Consider the following 20847-nt stretch of genomic DNA (forward strand, 5'->3'; position numbering starts at 1 on the left):
ATACATATTGAACATAGTCTGAAAGAACACATAGACTACTAAGTTCTAATTCTGCACAAAAGTAGTCGTGACTATAATGCGAATGTTTAGATGTATGTTTGTTTGACTGTATCTCCAGAACGGCTGGATTGAACTTGATGAAATTCGTCATACATATAGAACATAGTCTGGAAGAACACATAGACTACTAATTATGTTTTTTTTTAATTACGCGGACGACAGCTAGCATATTATAAAGCGTATTTTATTATGTTTTTAGGGAAACTTCTTCCACCATTAGGAAGATAAATTATTGCTCTTCAATATCTAATAAAATTGACGTGTCTGTATATAAAAAAAATCGCAGACATGTTTTTGCACTTATAACGTAAATAGAATTTTTCTCTGTCTGTCCGCAAGTCCTCGTTCGTTTAGTAATTTGGATTTTTTTCATAACTTTGACGGGTAGGTAGGCTGATGTAAGCGGGCAAATTATACACCACTTTTTTTTTAATTCACGGGTATAGTCGCGGGCAATCTCTATAGTTTAAATATTAGTTTTTACATCTATTGAATTGTACACATTTTCCAAATCCACTATTAGCTTTTGTATTATTTAAAAAAAAATGTTGCATTTAAAATTTTCAATAAAACTCGGACGCGATTCACCCCCTATTTTAGTTCTTTAGAGGATGAATTATAAATATTGTTACTTAGTGCATCTCGATGCAAAATATTAAATCTTCGAGACTTAAAAATATATTTCTAAATAATAGCTTTTACCCTACCTACTTTTATTTATTTACTAGAAACCCCCGCGACTCTATCTGCACGTAATTAAAATAAAAACCCTATTAAAATTCTATGGTCTTTCCAGACTATGTTATATATTTATGTAAAATTTCAGCGACATCCATACAGCCATTCTAGAAATACCTTCAAACATACATACATCTAAACATTCGCATTTATAATATTAGTAAGATGATGTAACAAAATTTATGTTAAGTAAAGGGTCAATTACATAGTTATCGTCACCCTTATCTTTAAATTTATAAATTAAATAAATATTAAAAAAAAAAACAATTCATTGAAAAAAAAAATGAAAATATCTTTAAGAGTAATCAATCAATAAATTAAATTAAATAAAAAACGAAGCTTTTTATTATTAAAATTAAGGTGAACGTAATATTCACTGACCTATATACGGTGGATGTATTGGTGAGAACACACTTTAGTTTTTCACTTTAAATTAATATTAAAAACATTGTATTTAACACTTAAATAAGTATATTAATAAATATAATCACTATTTATAAATTAATTTAATCCAATTTAAATCACTAAAACACTTTATTTTAACGTACTTTATTTTGGCAATAAAATTTATTTTCAACAATTAATTTTATTGTTAATATTAAGATTGTTTTATACACTTTTTATTCTTTCACTGTAGACCTACAGAGGAGTAAAATTCACTGCTCTTTATTGACCGATTTACCATTCCCTGGTTACAAAATCGATTTGTGACGTAATATGTTTGTTAATTATATTCCTTATCTTTTTGTATGTTATAAATTGAACACACTATTGAATTATTAAAAAAAATCGTTATTAATTTTTATAATACACGGAAGGGATGGATTGCACGACCGTTCTGCGCAGGGCCGGCTCAGGCACTGACGCGCGGCTCCAAGGGTTGTGGTGGGGGTTGAAAAAGGGTGTTTTATAGTGTGGCGTAGACCAAATGAACTGGGTTTTGTTTCGTTCTAGTTTTTTTTTTCTATGCTACCAAGGAAGGTTCCATTTAACATCTATTAGTTACGAATGCTAATACATTTATGTCGTCTGTATTTTATTTTAATTTATATTTGGAATTAGAAAGAAATTTACTTTATAATTTACATGTGTTATCGAACTAGATAAGAAATTATAATACTAGTTGTCACCGACGATTTACTCGGTGCAGAACTACCCTGAAAAATACCCTAGAACATGCCTGCGTGCACCAGCTACCTTACAGTCAAAGTCCCGTTAAAATCGGTATACCTGTTCCGGAGATTACCCGGAACAAATGCGGTCTGGCGGGCAGACAAACACGCAGACAGTAATTTATGAAATTAATCTTTCGTTATCACCTACAAAATTACATTTTGTGCACGAAATATTATGTTTTATCGATATTACATACAGAAACTCTAACTTTATTTATTATAGATGAAGTTATTATATTTTGGGATGTCTCTATGTTTAAATTGATGATACCAACATGCATCTTTTTAATAAGTCTGTTTACTCCCTTATAAAGGGACCTTAGTCTATTTATATTTGATAGATTACAAAGTGTTTAAAATTTACAGCAAAAAATTAAAAAAAAAAACAGTCCTTTTTAAAATTACAATGTGACATGAACATGATACGTTCTTCTTATTTAATTCATAACGTCATTTTAAGAAAGGTCACGGAATAAATAAGTGTCAGTTTTCACTGCCAAATTACTGTTTTTTAATCTGACATTTTTATCAAGAAGATGTTTATAGTTTTATAATATTGGTTAGTCTAGTAAAACTAGAAGTCTAGATTTTTTTACCTTAAAATTTTTAGTTTTTTTTTTTTGTAAATTGGCCTGTGATTTAAACTTTACCAATAAATATTGTGTTGTATCATAATATGTAAAATAAAGTTAAATTTTACCTTAACAATTATTTTTTTAATTTCTAGAATAAAAAAAATCTTAGTAAAAACATTAACAGTATCAACTCTGTCACCAACTTCTACGTAACTAAATAACACATCTATTTATTTCAATATAATGTTTCTGTAACACCAGTGCTAAAGAACGTTTAACATATGCAAGAGCGATTACTAAATAAGATACATTTGGTGGACGAAAACTGGTGCGCTTACCCTACCTTAATAAGGACAAGGTTATTTTATTTCTTAAAGACAAGTAAAGTTTGGCCACAATACTAGTTTACAAGCGTGATAAATCATCATCAGCTCACTATACGTCCCCAACGAGGGGCTCGGAGCCTACCCTAAGTTAAGGGTGATTAGGCCACAGTCAAACACGCTGACCAAGTGCGGGTTGACTTTTCACATATATTTGACTTTCTAAGATATGTGCAGCATCACGATGTTTTCCTTCACCGTAACAACATAGGGTAAATGTACATATGCAGATCGCAAATCGGAAAACACATTAGTACATGGCGGGATTCGAACCCAGGACCTGCAGATTGCAAGTCAAGTTTTGACCCCTGAGCCACTAAATAATAACCAATAATAAACAACCATTAATAACGTAATTTGTACTAATTTATCATTAAATACAATTTTCATCATCATTTCGTTTGAACAAATAGCTCCGATGCGCCGCAAATAGTAATAAAAAAATAATTTCTCTAGAAAATCCAATAAAGAATGCCTCAAGAGACCACTCCCTTTAGAGGCTAGTTGTGGCTTGCTTTCAGAACATGGGGGTGGAATTTTGGTATATAAATATATCGAATATATGAAGAAATTATGCAAAATAAATATATAAGTAACATAAATAATTTATTCCTAAAGTATCTTTGAATAATTGTTTGTTAAATTTTTTCTTTTAAATGTTTACGTTCATAATTTAATATTCATAACATTTTGTCAATAGATGGCGTTGTCCAACAAAGTCTTTTAAACATTTATTGAACCTTTTAATATAACTCTTTGGGTACCCTGAAATATTTTATTACAGCTTAGTAGAGATTATTTAATAGAATTTCCTATTAATATTATTACAAATAAAAATAAAATAATTATTATAGCTAGACTACTTTTAAATCATGGACAATAGATGGCGCTGATTAGAGTAAATCTTACTAATATTATAAATGCGAATGTTTAGATGGATGTTTGTTTGAAAGTATCTTCAAAACGGCTGCGTAGATTTCGTTGAAATTTGTCATACATATAGAACATAATCTGGAAGAACACATAGACTACTAAATTTTTAAAATCCGCGCGAATGGAGTCGCGGGCGATCACTAATCGGTTATAGCAACATCGCCGTGTTCGTAATGTTCAGTCGCAATAACCGATAAGTGCTTTAACTGTTTGAAATGTCTATTTAATGTGTTAATAATTGATTTATTTTCTTTTCCTTAAGTAAATATCATTTTCTTTAATATTTCGCATAAAGGTGACCGCAATAATAATAAATACCAATAAAAAGTAATTGGTCAAGGAAAAACTAAAAAATATCCCTGAGGGTTGCACCCTAAAGGTGTTTAGGGTGCGTGCTCACCCACAAATACATTTAGGGTGGATTTTTTTAAAGGTCTATAGACAAACACGAATTTTTATATAAAAAAATCTTACTAATATTATAAATGTGAATGTTTAGATGGATGGATGGATGTTTGTTTGAAGATATCTCCAGAACGGCTCAATGAATCTTGATGAAATTTGTCATAGATGTAGAACATAGTCTAGAAGAAAACATGGCTTCTTATTAAGTTTTTTATAATAGATTCCGCGCGGACAGAGTCGCGGACGATAGCTAGTTTTAATAATAAAATTAATCACATAGACTCTTACTATAAAAAATTTGTCAATATTTTCTTTTTTTATAACAGAAGGGGGTAAACAAGCAGCGGGAAAACTGAGGTGTTCAACGACGCCAATGGACATCTGCAATACCAGAGTAACCGCAGATGCGTTGCCTTTGAGATGGTGATACGCTCGCTTCTTGAAGGACCCTAAGTCGTAGCAGTTTGGAAATACCGCCGAGGACAGACCATTCTACAACGCTGCTAATAATGTCAAATACTGAACTTAAACATACGCCAACCTTTTTATATAGTAATTATAAAACCGGGCGTGGATTTTTGACAAATCATGGCTATTGAAAACATTATTATGGCTTACGAAATGACTTCTTGAACAATACATATTTATGATTAAACATAACCACTTTGACGTATATAATTTCCTTTACCGGCTGTCAAAGGGTTAAAACATGTGTTTTTGTGTGTTTACCTGTAGATTTCCATTGGAAAGGCGTTGTTTGGTGACAACTTTCGTTTCGTTCTTTCACAAATTAAAGTTACTATCATCAAAATGGCGGCAACCAAATAGACACAAGATAACACGACTTATAACCTCTCTAGAGTAAGCAGTTCAGTGTTTTAAGTACTTTCAACTCTATGACCTTTGGAACTTGAAATGATAAAATATGTTGAAATGAGATAGGAATTCCCCTTTATTATATGTTTTTATAATAAATTTATACTAGTAATTTACCCTTCGTTTCTTTAGTAATTAAACGTAGGTTACTGTCGCGTAGTCGCGGACAATCTTCATCATCATCAACATGCCCTTATCCCTATTAAGGGTCAGCACAGTACTACTCCTCCACACATCTCTATCAGCTGACATATCCAAATCTACTCTCTCACATACTGTAATAATATTTGGCTTTGAATGTTATATTGTCAAATCGCGGACAATCTTCTAATATTATAAATGCGAATGTTTAGATGGATGGATGAATGAAATGTTTCCCATACAACCTCTGACTTACTAAATTTTCATCATATTATACCTTTATAGAGGACATAAAAACATTGGTAACTCATACCAGACTAACTGTAGCCCGCGACTCAGTCCGCGCGGAATTAAAAAAACTATTGGTCGCAGCGTAATGTTATATAGCCCAAAGCTTTCCTCTATAAATGGACTATCCAACAAAAAAATAATTTTTCAAATCGGACCAGTACTTCCTGAGATTAGCGCGTTTAAATAAACAAACTCTTCCACTTTATAATCTATATATATAAAAGAAAGTGGTGTTAGTTACACTATTTATAACTCAAGAACGGCTTTACCGATATGCCTGAAAATTGGTGAGGAGGTAGCTTAGAGCCAGGAGACGGACATAGGATACTATTTATTCTTTTTTTTCTTTTCGAATTTATGCCTTGAAGAGCTGCTTTTTATTTAACTTACTAATATTATAAATGCGAAAGAACACATAGGCTACACTTATTAAGTTCTTTAATAGTCGCGGGCGACAGCTGGTATTGGTATATATGTCGCATGCGACTCCGTCTGTCTTCCAGGTTATTTATGACAAATTTCATCATGTACAGGAGTTCTAACATACATCCAAACATTCGCATTTATAATATTAGTAATATAATATAATTTACATTAATATTTATCAGACTTAAACAAGATAAAGTCATTTAGAGTTGAAATTGCGTTGCTTCAACATGTTTAAAATAATTCTATTATTAATCGTAACTGGTACATCCTGTTATACAGATGTAAATAAGTTTGTCGGTGAATGGTATCACATCGCTATGTACACCGCGGCATCAGAAATAAATGTATGTACAAAATTTAATATAACGTTAGATGGGAAACCATGTACATGCGATGAGAAAAGTGCATCTGCGTTAAAATTCGGATTAGTTGCATTACCAATAATAATAATTGAAGATTACAATCAAGTTGAAAATGCATTGAATCAAAAATGTAAAAGCGGTGATATTATAAAAACAATGGCCGTCAGATTGTTGAATGACGATTATTTTATCGTATACGAAAAGTGTTACGAATGTACAAGTAAAGAACCAAATACGGCAAATTTGATGGCGAAGAAAATACCAAGTAGAAAGGAATTTGAAGAATTGGAAGGTATAGAAGAATTAAAAGATAGGAAAGGTGTGGTTTGTAATCTTGTGAAATAAATTTTATATATTTTAATTTGTTTTTTATTTATTATTAGCTGTCGCCCGCGATTCCGTCCTTAGTGTAGCCTATGTGTTCTTTCAGACTATGTTCTATATATATGCCAAATTTAATCGAGATCCGTTCAGCCGTTCTAGAGATATTTTCAAACATACATCCATGTGAACAAAAGTTTTTTGCTGCTAAATTAGTGAGACTAACGAACAGCAATTGATTTTTATTTATATAGATTAATTAATATTATAAATGCGAATGTTTAGATGTTTGTTAGAAGATATCTCCAGAACAGCTGCATGGATCTCGCTGAAAGCATAGATGTAGAACATAGTCTGGAAGAACACATTGGCTACTTTAATACTTTTTTTGATTAAAAAAAAACCTTGATGACCAGCAAAACACAAGTGAGGTAAAAATTATATACACCACAGTTTTCACGCCTTGAAATCTAGACTTATTTATAACCTAGCACTAATGACCTAAAGTCAGACATCACGAGTACTATCCAGACTTGAAGTGGGCGGGGAAATATCACCGAGACGGCCATTAGCCAGCGCATTAAATGCACTCTTTCTTAAAATACCCACATTTATCGCGCAATTTTTAACTACCCTACTTTAAAATATCTATAATGTAGAAAATAAAAACATCATTTGCAAAAAGTAAAGTTTTCTAGTTCTTTTTAAGTGACTTCAAAAAGGAGGAAGTTCTCAATTTGTCTGTATGTTTTATTACTCTGCTCCTATTGGTCAGATTTTTATAATTATTTTTTTATTCGATAGGTGTTGCGTGTTATTTGGTCCCATTTTTGGAAACATTAAAAACTATTTAGTAATTTTTGACTTATTCTCAATATACCGCGCCAAAGACATGGAGAAAATCGGCCAAATTTGCTTACCTCATCATCATCATCAGCTCACTATACGTCCGCACCGAGGGGCTCGGAGCCTACCCTAAATTAAGGGTGATTAGGCACTTCACACATATCTTTGAATTTCTTCTCAGATATGTGCAGCATCACGATGTTTTCCTTCACCGTAAGAACGTCGGATAAATGTACATATGTAAATCGGAAATAGAAAAACACATGGTACATGGCGGGATTCGAACCCAGGACCTGCAGATTGCAAGTCAAGTGCTTGACCACTGAGCCGCCGACGCTCTTACCTAGCTTATCTTTAATTCATCTGACCGTTGGAAACTACAAAAATACTACATTCCTTCATTCATTGATTGATTTATCGTTCACTCATTAATACATTAACTCATTCGTTCATTCCTTTATATGTATAAGATATATTTTAACCATGACATTAGTAAAAAGTTCTCACCAAAATCTTCATAATGAAATCTACATCAAAATCACGCAAACTTTGTCCTAAAACCTAGTACCTGAATGACAGAGCTTTGCTCGCTATTTTTTTTAATTGTGTTTTTTTGAAATTATATTTAAGTAGGAATTACTAATAAAATGATGAAATATGAATAATATTTTTCGATCTTAAAGATAGAAAAAGTTAAGTTTATGTTTAAGTTGATTATCGATAAAACACGAATAAAATGACATTTTCTAAAAATGATTCCTAGCTAGATCGATTTATCGCCCCCGAAACCCCCTATATACTAAATTTTATGAAAATCGTTGGAGCCGATTACGAGATTCCAATTATATATATAGGATATAAGATAAGATAAGTACCGCTTTCATACAACATTTAAATATACAGAAAAGTATTTTTTACAACGAATTATAAAATTAAAATATAAAACCTCTTTTCGTAACAAACTAAAGACCATCTTCACGCTAAATTATAATTAAAAATGTTCATTAAATATCCCCCAGTTTCATTCACTCTCAGAGAGGGCAAATGAATCTTAAATATGAATAATATTTTTCGATCTTACCAATAGAAAAAGTTAAGTTTATGTTTAAGTTGATTATCGATAAAACACGAATAAAATGACATTTTCTAAAAATGATTCCTAGCTAGATCGATTTATCGCCCCCAAAACCTACTATATACTAAATTTTATGAAAATCGTTGGAGCCGATACCGAGATTCCAATTATATACATATATAATATACAAGAATTGCTCATTTAAAGATATAAGATATCGCATGCGACTCCGTCTGTCTTCCAGGCTATTTATGACAAATTTCTGCAAGTTCAGGAGTTCCAACAAACATCCAAACATTCGCATTTATAATATAAATATAAGTAAATATATATTTACAAAACAAAGAGAACTTTTGTTAACTCATCTAATATTAAGTATATTAGATGAGTAAGTAATGTTTTATGTAAATACAACTTCAACTTACATTATAAAAGACTTTCAACATTTCTCTCGAAGTTTACTACTTATAAATTTATGAATACTTTCTTGCTCTACCACACTGTTTTGGTAACTGTTTGACGTTCTTACGGTGAAGGAAAACATCGTGATGCTGCACATATCTGACAAACTCAAACATATGTGTCAAGTCTTGCACTGGATTCAATATCACATACTCTTACTTATAGATTCCGAGACATCTATATATATAAAAGAAAGTGGTGTTAGTTACACTATTTATAACTCAAGAACGGCTTAACAGATATGCCTGAAAATTGGTGAGGAGGTAGCTTAGAGCCAGGAGACGGACATAGGATACTATTTATTTTTCGAATTTATGCCTTGAAGAGCTGCTTTTTATTTAACTTACTATTATAAATGCGAATGTTTAGATGTGATGTGGATGGATGGATGGGTGTTTGAAGATATCTCTAGAACAGCTGAACGGATCTCGATTAAATTTGGCATACGTATAGAACATAGTCTGAAAGAACACATAGGCTACACTAATAATTTTTTTTAATATATCCATGCGACGGAGTCGCGGGCGATAGCTAGTATTTGATAAAGTCAAAGATATGTGTGAAGTCTTGCACTAGGCTAGCATTCTCTTTTACATTGTCTCACTTAGGGTAGACTCCGAGACCCTCAGTGGGGACATATAGTGAGCTGATGTTAATTCTATTTGTACTATGAAAATCACAACTATGTTATTATACATGTTTTTCAACAATGAATACTCACAGACATTGGTTATTAAGTTAGAGTCATAACTGTAAATCACGCTACGTAAAATTAATTTCCGTTACCTTCCCCAACCGCCCTTAATATTAGGGTTGTCACCGAAGATTTACAGGAACATTTCTTCTACGTATATATTAGAAAATTTGAAAATAACTCTAGTAATGATAAATTGATTAACAAAACGAAGAAAATATGAATCAATTGTTAAAGTGAAAGCAACAATATGTGTTGCACGAATGTCTCCCGTCTGCAGCAATTCCACGAGCACACAGAAGACACGCCTCAAGTGCGAAGCTATCCCAACTACAGTCTGATGACTGTGTTCCGGAGAAGATGAGTAAAGGATGAGAAGGAGAATTGGTTTTATTGAAGAAGGGGAAGTAGGAAGAGAATATTCCCCATCCTCTTTCTGTACGTCTCCTCCGTCGATTGAATGTAGGCAATGCATCTGCAATTGGTGATGTCTATGGGCAGCGTTTACTTCTACGAATTAAGGCCGCTCGTTTGCCTAATATATATAATATATATAGAACAGATCTTTACCGCAATTGTAATCATGATTTATTCTATGGAAGGGGATCTAATAATTTTAGAAAAACTAATTTTAAATATTAATTTTGATTAATTCGTTGTCTAAAATTGTTGTCACGTAGATTTCATTTTTTTATTACCAGTGTTCGAGTATACGTCTAAAAATTGTCAACCCTAATAACTCTATAGTAATAATTTATCAAGCAATTTATACATTTCTACTTGTTATATAAAAATTTGCATATAAGTATTTAATATATAGAACGTCGATGGTTCAGTGGTTAATCAGTTGATTTGCAATCAGCATGTCCTGTGTTGTAATCCCGTGATGTATGAATGTGTTACATTTACATATGTACATTTATCCTATGTTGTTACGGTGAAGGAAAACATCGTGATGCTGCACATATCTGACAAACTCAAACATATGTGTGAATTCAACCCACACTGATACAAAATTGACCAATAATAAAAAAATAACTTTCCTTTTGATAATTAAGTACAACGCCATCTAGTTTACAGTTCTGAATAACTTTAAGACAAATTCCGTTATTATGAAGACAGCAAACATTTGACTACGTGCTTCCAATGTCACGTATGAATCCAAAGAACTAACGAACTGTACAACGTGACATATAGAAATCAAAAACTTATATATCACAAAGACAAACAGACAGAAACTTCAATTTTTATTCTATATTAGCTGTTGCCCGCAACTCCGTCCGCGTGGATATATAAAAAAACTTAATTAGTGTAGCCCATCCATCCATCCACATCACATCCATCTAAACATTCGCATTTATAATATTAGTAAGTTAAATATAAAGCAGCTCTTGAAGACATAAATTTGAAAAAAAATGAATAAATAGTATCCTATGTCCGTCTCCTGGCTCTAAGCTACCTCCTCACCAATTTTCAGGCATATCTGTAAAGCCGTACTTGAGTTATAAATAGTGTAACTAACACCACTTTCTTTTATATATACAGATGATGAGAAATGAACAACCAGCCACCTGAATTCGACTAAATAGCAAATCGATCGTTGCAAATACGTTGCCTATCTTTAATCTGAGGAGGAAACACACAGAAATAGATTCACCTTCTATGCATATCCTCCTCCATTCCCAGTTTCCCTATCCATCCTTTCCTTATAAGAAAAGGTAAGAAGGGAAAGAAAGCTAAAATTAAGCTTCCGGAACCCACACTCATCAGACTGTAGTTGGAATAGCTTCGCACTTGAGGCATGTCTGTGTGGTCGTGGTATTGCACAGTGTCAGACAATTCCTGCAGATGTTGTTGGAGTCTACCTCTGTTATGACATAAGTAATGTACATATGTATGTAAATCCCATCGAGAGAGTGTAGTCTAAACAACTGAACCGATTTTGAAATGCGAAAGTTTAGATGGATGTTTGAAGATATCTCCAGAACAGCTGCATGGATCTCGTTGAAATTTGGCATAGATGCAGAACATAGTCTGGAAGAATACATAGGTTACTTAATTCATTTTTTAATTCCACGCGAATAGAGTCGCAGACGACAGCTAGTTATATAATAAATGCGAAAGTTTACATGGATGTTTCTTGGAAGATATCTCCGGAATAGCTCAACGGTTTCTGATGAAATTTGGCACACATATAGAACATACTCTGGAAGAACACATAGGCTACTAATTAAGTTTATTCAAGCGCGGACAGAGTCGCGTGCGACAGCTTTTTTTATTCATACCATTTACCTTTCTTTCTTGTACTATAACCAATTAGTATGATTTATATTTTTAATAGAAAATTTTGATATTTACAAAATCCCTAGTGACATTAGAAATGGATTTTAATTTACTTTTCTTTTAAGATTTATCTTAATTGAAATTGAAGTCTCATAGGAATTAATTTAAATGTAATAAACTTGCTATCGTCCGCGACTCTGTCCGCGTGGAATTAAAAGAAAACATAATCAGTACCCGATGTGTTCTTCCAGCGAGATACATACAGCTGAGATATCTTCAAACAAACATCCATCTAAACATTCGCATTTATAATATTAATAAGAAGTAAGATGTAACATTATTTAAAAATTTTTTTATAACAGAAGGGAGCAAATGAACAGCGGGAACACCGCGGTGTTTAACGACGCCCATGGACATCAGCAATACTAGAGGAACCGCAGATGCGTTGCCGACCTTCTTCTTATAGTCAAGGAATTAAATTCAGTTCTCACTTAGGATATTTAACGACTTTCCCTGGCAAAATAAATCTTTGACGTATATCTAATAAAAAAAATCCAGGAGGAGATTACGTAAGATGACATGATTGAGAAGGTCAACTTAACTAGCAGTTACCCCAACTTTGTCAACGTAGCATAAAAAGTCTCTAACATAGCTGCGTTCATCAGCTACCTTTCAGTCAAAGACCCATCGAAATCGGTCCACCCGTTCTGGAGATTACCCGGAACAAACGCAGCTTCGTCTGTCCGACTTTAAAAGTTCATCACGTGTACTAAATACGATGCATTGATATAGAACATAGTCTGGCTACTTATTAAGTTTGATTTTTTAATTACGCGCGAACAAAAAAAGGCGCGAAAATTCAAAATGTTCTTTTATTTTTTATCAATTGACGTCTTCCAAAAAGGTTTATATTCTTATCTGTAAGACAATCATTTTCGCTCAGTAATCATTTGCGTTTAAAGTAATTTGGTAAAATTTCTAACAAAGTGGTTACTTATTCGTTTTATATGTTAACTTTGCTTTCAGAATTCATTTCCGAGAATCTCATTGGGGACTTATAGACATCATCAGTTCACTATACGTCCCTACTGAGGGTTTTGGAGCCTACCCTTAGTTAGTGACTAGGCCATAGTCAACCACGCTGGCCAAGTGCGGGTTGACTTCACACATATGTTTGAGTTTGTCAGATATGTGCAGCATCACGATGTTTTCCTTCATTTTTAAACATTATTAGTAAGAATCCTTTGGCGCAAGACGTGCTTCGTTACCAAGTCAAGTGTCACATTGATTAGTGAGGGGACATAAACGTCGACATTTTAGTAAGGCTAGTGTTGCGCCAGTGTAATATGTAAATCGGAAAATTGAAAAACACAGTACACGGCAGGATTCGAATCCAGGGCCTGTAGATTGCAAGTCAATTGCTTAACTCCTGTGCCACCGACGCTTACAGCTTAAAGTCAGCTGGCAAGAAAGTACGTTATTGACATTTTAAAATCGTAAATTTAGACATAGCGTGTTTAAATGTCAACGGCCTAATATATCAATTTTATAGATGTATAGTCGAGGGCTTTTATTTACTATTAATTTCCTTGAAATGTCATTCGATAATAAAAACCTTTTAGGTTAACTATACGTCCCTACTGAGAGTCTCAGAGTCTACCCTAAGTGAGAGTATGTGATAGTAAATACTGGTCCAGTGCAAGACTTGATGTTAGAGTTTGTCAGATATGTGCAGCATCACGATGTTTTCCTTCACAGTAACAACATAGGATAAATGTATACATACGAATCTGGACGGTTTAATAGCTGCGTAAAATTTCACGTTGTATAATAAATTTGAAAGAGTTTTAAATGAAAAAAAAATGTTTGTTTCATGCAAGTGTTAAATTCGATTAAAACAATAAAAAAAAACAAATATCTGAACATTCAGAAAATTCCCGATAGGATGTGAAATATGAAATCAGAGTAAAGTTAACTCATGTCACCGTTAAATTATAAACTTTGTTATTTTATAATTTTACCAGCGATATTCAAAACTAGCTATAGCCCGTAGCTTCGTCCGCGGGGGGTTTCAAATAAACTTAATTAGTAGTCTGTATATGTTCTTCCAGACTTTGTTCTACATTTATGCCACTTTTCAGCGAGATCCATGCAGCCGTTCTGGAGATATCCATCTAAACTTTCGCAATTATAATATTAGTAAAAAAAGTATCAAATTTAAAACACACCAATATTAACAATTTTACGGTGACAGTACTTTTTCAATAATTCCGCTTCTGAATATAAAATTCGTGGTTTGAACTGGACCAAATGTTTACGAATTTTCCAGTTTCAGTTTCAACCAATCACTAAATCTAATTTTAAAACAGATATTTTCAATACTCATCGCTTAGTTTAAATTGACCGTTTTTTTATTTTATACACGCATTTCTGACGAGAAATACGTATAAATGCGAATGTTTAAATGTATTTTAGTAAGAAGGTATCTCCAGAAATTCGTCATAACTGTAGAACATAGTCTGGACTACATAAGTTACTAATAAAAATTTTTGTTAGACGAAGTCGCAGGCAACAGCTAGTGTCTTTAAATCTGAGACATTAAATTAGTCTAAACATAATGCACTAACATAACCATATTAAGTTCGACGAACATTAACATAACTAAGTTAAATATAATTTAAGTTATGTAGCTCACTTAACCCCTTTGTACAGGCGATGTCGAAACTAACATACTTGCAAACAAATATCGCGTTGCGTGCGACACTACGTTGAATCGCCGACGTAGGTCGTACGTCGCGTAGCGCGGTACAACCACCCTTAAACTATGCTTTGCGATGGTTGGGATAATCTTACTAGCAATATAAATGCTAATATTTAGATGGATGGACGAAGACGCGAGCGACAGCTAATATATATGAAAGTGGTACTTACCAACTCGATGCCTTCACCGTCTGCAGATCTAAGTCAATGTCGTACAGTCTAAAGGCGCCAGAAATGCTGCACTACTGATGCACCGCATCCCGTAAGCGCACTATAGATGCCTCGTTATAACCGAACGCGGAACTGCGGGATTAGACAAACTGCATTCGCTCCAAAGCGATTCCATGACGAACTTCTAAAATGTATTTAACTGACGTACGACAATGTGACATGTCGAAAGTTATTGTCAGACGCATTTTTGAAGTTCATTATGGAAACGCTTCGAAGCGAATGCATTTTGTTTAAGTAAACTTATCGACCGTTGAGTTACTTTATTCCTTTAGTCAACTTTTTTTTTATACCAAAAGGTGGCAAATGAGCGAGCGGCCACCTGTAATGGTTGAAATAGCGTGACCGTTGCCCATAGACATACGCAATTGCATATGCGTTGCCTACCTTTAATCGACGGAGGAGAGGATGCACAGAAAGAAAATATCTTCCCTTTCCATGTATCCACTCATCCGGAAAGTCCACTTCCACTTCCCATCCTTTCCTTATAAAGAAAATAATGGGAAGGGAAAGATGACTAAGTTAGGCCTCCGGGACGCACACTCATCAGACTGTACGCGGAATTGCTTCCACTTGACGCCTGTCTTCTGTGTGGTCGTGGTATTTCACCGGGCGAGCCGAGACTATTCGTGCGAAGATGTTAAAGCTCGCTCTATCATTGTTTAACGACTGTCAATTGTATAAGACTCCGCCATTTTACAGTTCTTACTACCCTCTAAGTCTTAGTGCAAATTATATGGAAATTGCCCTACACTATCGGTTATTAAGCAATTACATAGCAAGCGATAGTAACCTTTAATAATACATTATTTGTACTGAATAGAAATTATAATTGGATATCACGGACTGAGGGAAGCCCCGATGACTCATGAATATCAAATCCTGTAAGTATACGATGAACGTTTCCGACCCCGTGATAGATGCTTTTATCTATCATTAAATCAATATAGCTGTCGCTCGCGACTCCGTCTGCGTGAAATTAAGAAATTAGTAGCCTATGTGTTCTTCCAGATTATGTTCTATATGTATGACAAATTTCATCAAGATCCGTTAAGTTGTTCTGGAGATATCTTCTAACAAACATACATCTAAACATTCGCATTTATAATATTAGTAAGATATAGAAAACATAAAAGCATTCACATATTCTATATTCAAAGGGTAATGGAGCAATCTTACTAATATTATAAATGCGAATGTTTAAATGGATGTATAGATAGATTTTTATTTGAAGTTATCTCCAGAACGGCAGATCGTATCTTCATGAAATTTGGCATACATATAGAACATAGGCTGGAAGAACACATACGCTACTTATTATGTTTTTTCTCACGTAGACGGAGTCGCGGGCGACAGCTAATACTATACACATAGTTGACAACTGCAATAAGTTTAGTCGTTCGGAAGTTAATTCACTTGATTAAGTTAAGCTAAGTTGTTTACTTTGATTATACTTTTTATTGCAGAAACAATATACATTAATAAACTGCGTACAGAACTTTCTTAATTATATATAACTAGCTATCGCCCGTGACTCCGTCTGTATGGAATTAACACACTTAGCAGGATGCGTTTTTTTTTATAACAGAAGGAGGCAAACTAGCAGCGGGAACACCGAGGTGTTCAACGACGCCCATTGACATCAGCAATACCAGAGGAACTGCAGATGCGTTGCCGGCCTTTGAGATATTGATAAGACTGGCTACATCTATCTTTCAAAGAGATCCATGCAGTACTGGAGATGTCTTCTAACAAACATCCATCCATACATCTATTTAAAACATTCTCATTTATAATATTAGTAAAATTAAAAATGTAAAAATATTTAAAAAAAAAATCTAAATATTACTGGTCATACCTATGTCTAGGACATATACGGCTCCTTCGTAAATAGTCATAACTCATAAAATTTGATTTTTCAGTTGAATAAAATCCATATATTCAATTCAAAATATCATGACAAAGAAGATTAAATCAAAGGCATAAACATATTCTTAAACAAAGAACTGTTAGGAAAAAAATCCGAAAATATTGCAGTGTATTGACCCAACACTAGCCTTACTAAAATATCGACGTTTATGTTCCCTCACTATTAATTCTGACACTTGACTTTGTAACGATTTCTAACTTATCTTATATATAAAATCGTCGTGTCACAATTTTCGTTCCCATACTCCTCTGAAACGGCTTGACCGATTCTCATGAAATTCTGTGACCATATTGAGTAGGTCTGAGAATCGGCCAACATTTATTTTTAATCCCGCGCGGACGGAGTCGCGGGGCACAGCTAGTAATGTCTAAAAGTAACTAAAGGACAAAATATTAATTTTATTTAAAAATCGAGCTACAACCATATACGTATAACTCGTGGATATTTTAAAAAAAGGCTTTTAAAAACGTATTAATTGAGAGTAAATATAAGTGACGCGAAGCTTTTAAAATGTTACAAAAAAGCTTTATTTAAAAGCTCTCTCATGTTGAGTCCTCTTTTTAATAAACAATTCGTTTCAGGGACGTATTATTTTAATATACAAAGTAAATATAAAAATTCCTAATGAATGAAGTGCGTAGTCTAATCATGAAGTCTTAGGTTCGATTCCCGACTATAAGACCATAGCTTAGACCTTAAATTATATATTTCCATTCCCTTCAACCCTTTACTACAGACTATGTTCCAAACATACATCCAAACATTCGCATTTATAATATTAGTAAGTAAGTAAGATTACGATTACGACAGAGAGGACGTCAAACAAAGAGATGGGAAGATGACTTACCGAAGGGATGGAGAAGATTAGCTCGGGACAAGGAACTGTGGAACGCTCTAGGGGAGGCCTATGTCGAAGGACATCCTGCCAAAGCAGCTGGAAGCTGAAAACAAATATACAAATTCAATTTTTTCAGTTAAAAAAAAAAGTAGTTTAAGTTTATGTAAAAAAAAATTTGGTCAGCGAATAAAGGCTTATCTTATCTTATCTTATCTTAAGTTAGTAAGATTACAATGTTATTTCAAAATGAAATAAAAAATTAAACTGTCTGCCAGTCTGTTTCTGAGACAACAATATATGTATAAAACATATCGTCATCCCTGTTATTTTTAACACAATTATCTCTTGTTTTAAATGAGGATTGTTATCTCAGAAACCCACGGTTAGTGCACAACGTAACAATAAGAAGTGTACACAGAAATTACTCGACAAACATAACAGTTTTCAGAAGCATTTCTTTTTGTTAAACTCAGTTTTATTGTACATTTTACAAACTTTAGTTAACTTTATAAATGTAGTTGGAAGTTAAAGAGTTTGTTGAATAAATATATTGTAGAAATTAAACTTTTTGAAGGCTTTTAAATTGTTAAATAATCAATATTGTACTTTATCTTTATTGTATTTTAATCAACACTAGCTGTCGCCTGCGACACCGTCCGTGCGGAATTAAAAACTATAATTATAATAGCCTACGTGTTCTTCCAGACTATGCCTTTCAGCGAGAACTATTTAGCCGTTCTGGAGATACCTTTTAACAAACATCCCGTCCCGGAGGCCTAATTTACTCCTCTCTCCCTTCAAATGTCGAAAATTTGCGTATATTTGCGAAATAAACGGTCGTATCTTTTGATTGGGTTGGCTTAGAAGTTTCAGTTTTTGACATCACGTAGCGACCGCAGGCATTTGATATAAATTCCAGCTTGATACATTCACGCCTTTTTGAGAAAAACGGTCTTGATAGACGGAACACTTTGTTGTCCGTCCGTCCGTCTACAAGGGTTCCGTTTTTTTCCTATGAGGTACGGAACCTTAAAAATCCATCTAAACATTCGTTGACAACTGCTAATAAGAAATAAACTCAAAAACTACTAAACCGATTTAAACAATACCTTGTACATTCATTTATAATTTAAATTATTAAGACCATAGTAGACTACATCGTAGCGTGCTACGATGCTACACGAAGGCTGTAACATTTGTCTACGACACATTCTCTTGTACTTACAAATGCCTCTAACTATACGTATATAAGACTATACATACACAAGGCAACGTAAATCTTCAGAACTCGGCGATTTTAGTGGTACAAAGCGGGTCGCCTATATTTCTATCTGTCATCGCCAAAGCTCGTATCTTTGTTAATCGTCATTAGAAAAATCGGTACAATATTTATAATAGAAGACGGGAAAGAAGCAACAGGAACAATGAGGTGTTCAACGACCATGGACATCAGCAATACCAGAGGAACCGCAGATGCGTTGCCTTTGAGATGGTGATACGCTCGCTTCTTAAAGGACCCTTAGTCGTTTGGAAATACCGCCGTTAGATTCAATATGGCGGAGCAGATCTATACATTTTACATATAATAAATTGTAAATGCGAATGTTTAGACATATGTTTGTTTGAAGTTATCTCCAGAACGGCAACACAGATTTCGATGAAATTTACCACACATGTTGAACATAGTCTGGAAGAATACATACGCTATTAATTAAGTTTATTAATTCCGTACAAACAGAGCCGCGGGCAACAACTAGTATATAAATAAAAACGTTTATAAATGGTGACAATCAATATTGTTTAAAGCGTTTCGTTTTCAAACATGAAAAAGGTTTGTTTGAAGTGAATTTATTCGTCCGACTGTTGTCAACTGTTGGTAATGTTTTACGCGGTTATATATGTGAAGGAATAAATTTATTAGTTAGGATCATACTAATATTATAAATGCAATTTAGATATATGTTGGTTAGAGTGTGTTCTACATTTATACCAAATTTCATCAAGTTCTAAGCAGCCGTTCTGGAGATATCTTCTAACAAACACACATCTATACATCCAAGTTCTTGTCATCATCATCATCATCAGGTCCCCACTCTCAGGTCTCAGAGTGTACCCTAAGTGAGAGTATATGATAGTGAATGCTGGTCCAGTGCAAGACTTGACACATATGTTTGAGTTTGTCAGATATGTGCAGCATCACGATGTTTTCCTTCACCGTAACAACATAGGATAAATGTACATATGTAAATCAAAAAATACATAACAATATAATACTATAACTATATTTATATGTTCTGACGTCAGAATTACCAAAATATTTTATAATCTGTACTTTTCTAATAATTTAAACCACATGGATATTATTGCAAGAACACATAGGCTTCTTATCAAGTTCTTATTTCGACGAAGTCGCGGACAAACGTTAGTTTATAATAATTATAGTATTTGTGATCAAAGGTTATCTTTTAATTTAAAATACAATTAATTTTGTTTATATTCACATTCATGACCTTTCGAAGAATACTATGATAAGATAGGTTACTAGGAATTACCCGCGACTTCATTCTTGCTGTATTAAAAAAACTTACTTATATTATAAATGCCAAAATTTAGATGGAACGGCTGAACGGATCTTGATAAAATTTGTCATAGATGTAGAACATAGTCTAGAAAAACACATAGACTACTTACTTTGCTGGCGCATCGACCCAAAGTGGGTCTTGGCCTCCGACACAAGAGATTGTTAAAGTCGTCTGTCTTGCGCCTTCTCCTGCCAATCCATCGCTTGTAGCTCCCGCAGATCCAGCTCTACGGCGTCTCGCTAGCAGTACCTAGGCCGACCGATGAGTCGGCCTTTCGATCTTCCCCCATCCTCATGAGGTGACCCAGCCATCGAAGTCTGTGAGTTTTTGCTTCACCGATGATATTCGGCCCACTGACCAGCGTCTCAATTTCCACGTTGTAGCGGGTTCTCCAGCTGCCGTCTTCTCTTTGCGTTCGGCCTAGGATCTTGAGCATGATTCTTTCCGCGACCAGAAGCAT

At 33.8% G+C, this 20847-nt stretch overlaps 1 protein-coding gene across 3 annotated transcripts in view; it reads right to left on the reverse strand.

Annotated features, from left to right (window-relative positions):
- Nucleotides 1-9118, reverse strand: part of LOC106126056 (lachesin) — an 83095-nt gene extending 73977 nt beyond the window's left edge. Inside the window, exon 1 of one of the 3 annotated variants that reach the window (XM_013323523.1) lies at nucleotides 9036-9118. The gene's annotated coding sequence lies outside the window, so the exon portion shown is untranslated. Of the gene's footprint in view, nucleotides 1-1179; nucleotides 1258-4998; nucleotides 5134-9035 lie in introns of those variants that run through there. The other 2 variants (XM_013323524.1, XM_013323525.1) reach the window with 2 other exon arrangements.
- Between the last annotated feature and the right edge of the window lie 11729 nt (nucleotides 9119-20847).

This window comes from Papilio xuthus, unplaced genomic scaffold (genome assembly GCF_000836235.2).
Source record: "Papilio xuthus unplaced genomic scaffold, Pxut_1.1 DF825355.1, whole genome shotgun sequence".
Classification (NCBI taxonomy): domain Eukaryota; kingdom Metazoa; phylum Arthropoda; class Insecta; order Lepidoptera; family Papilionidae; genus Papilio; species Papilio xuthus.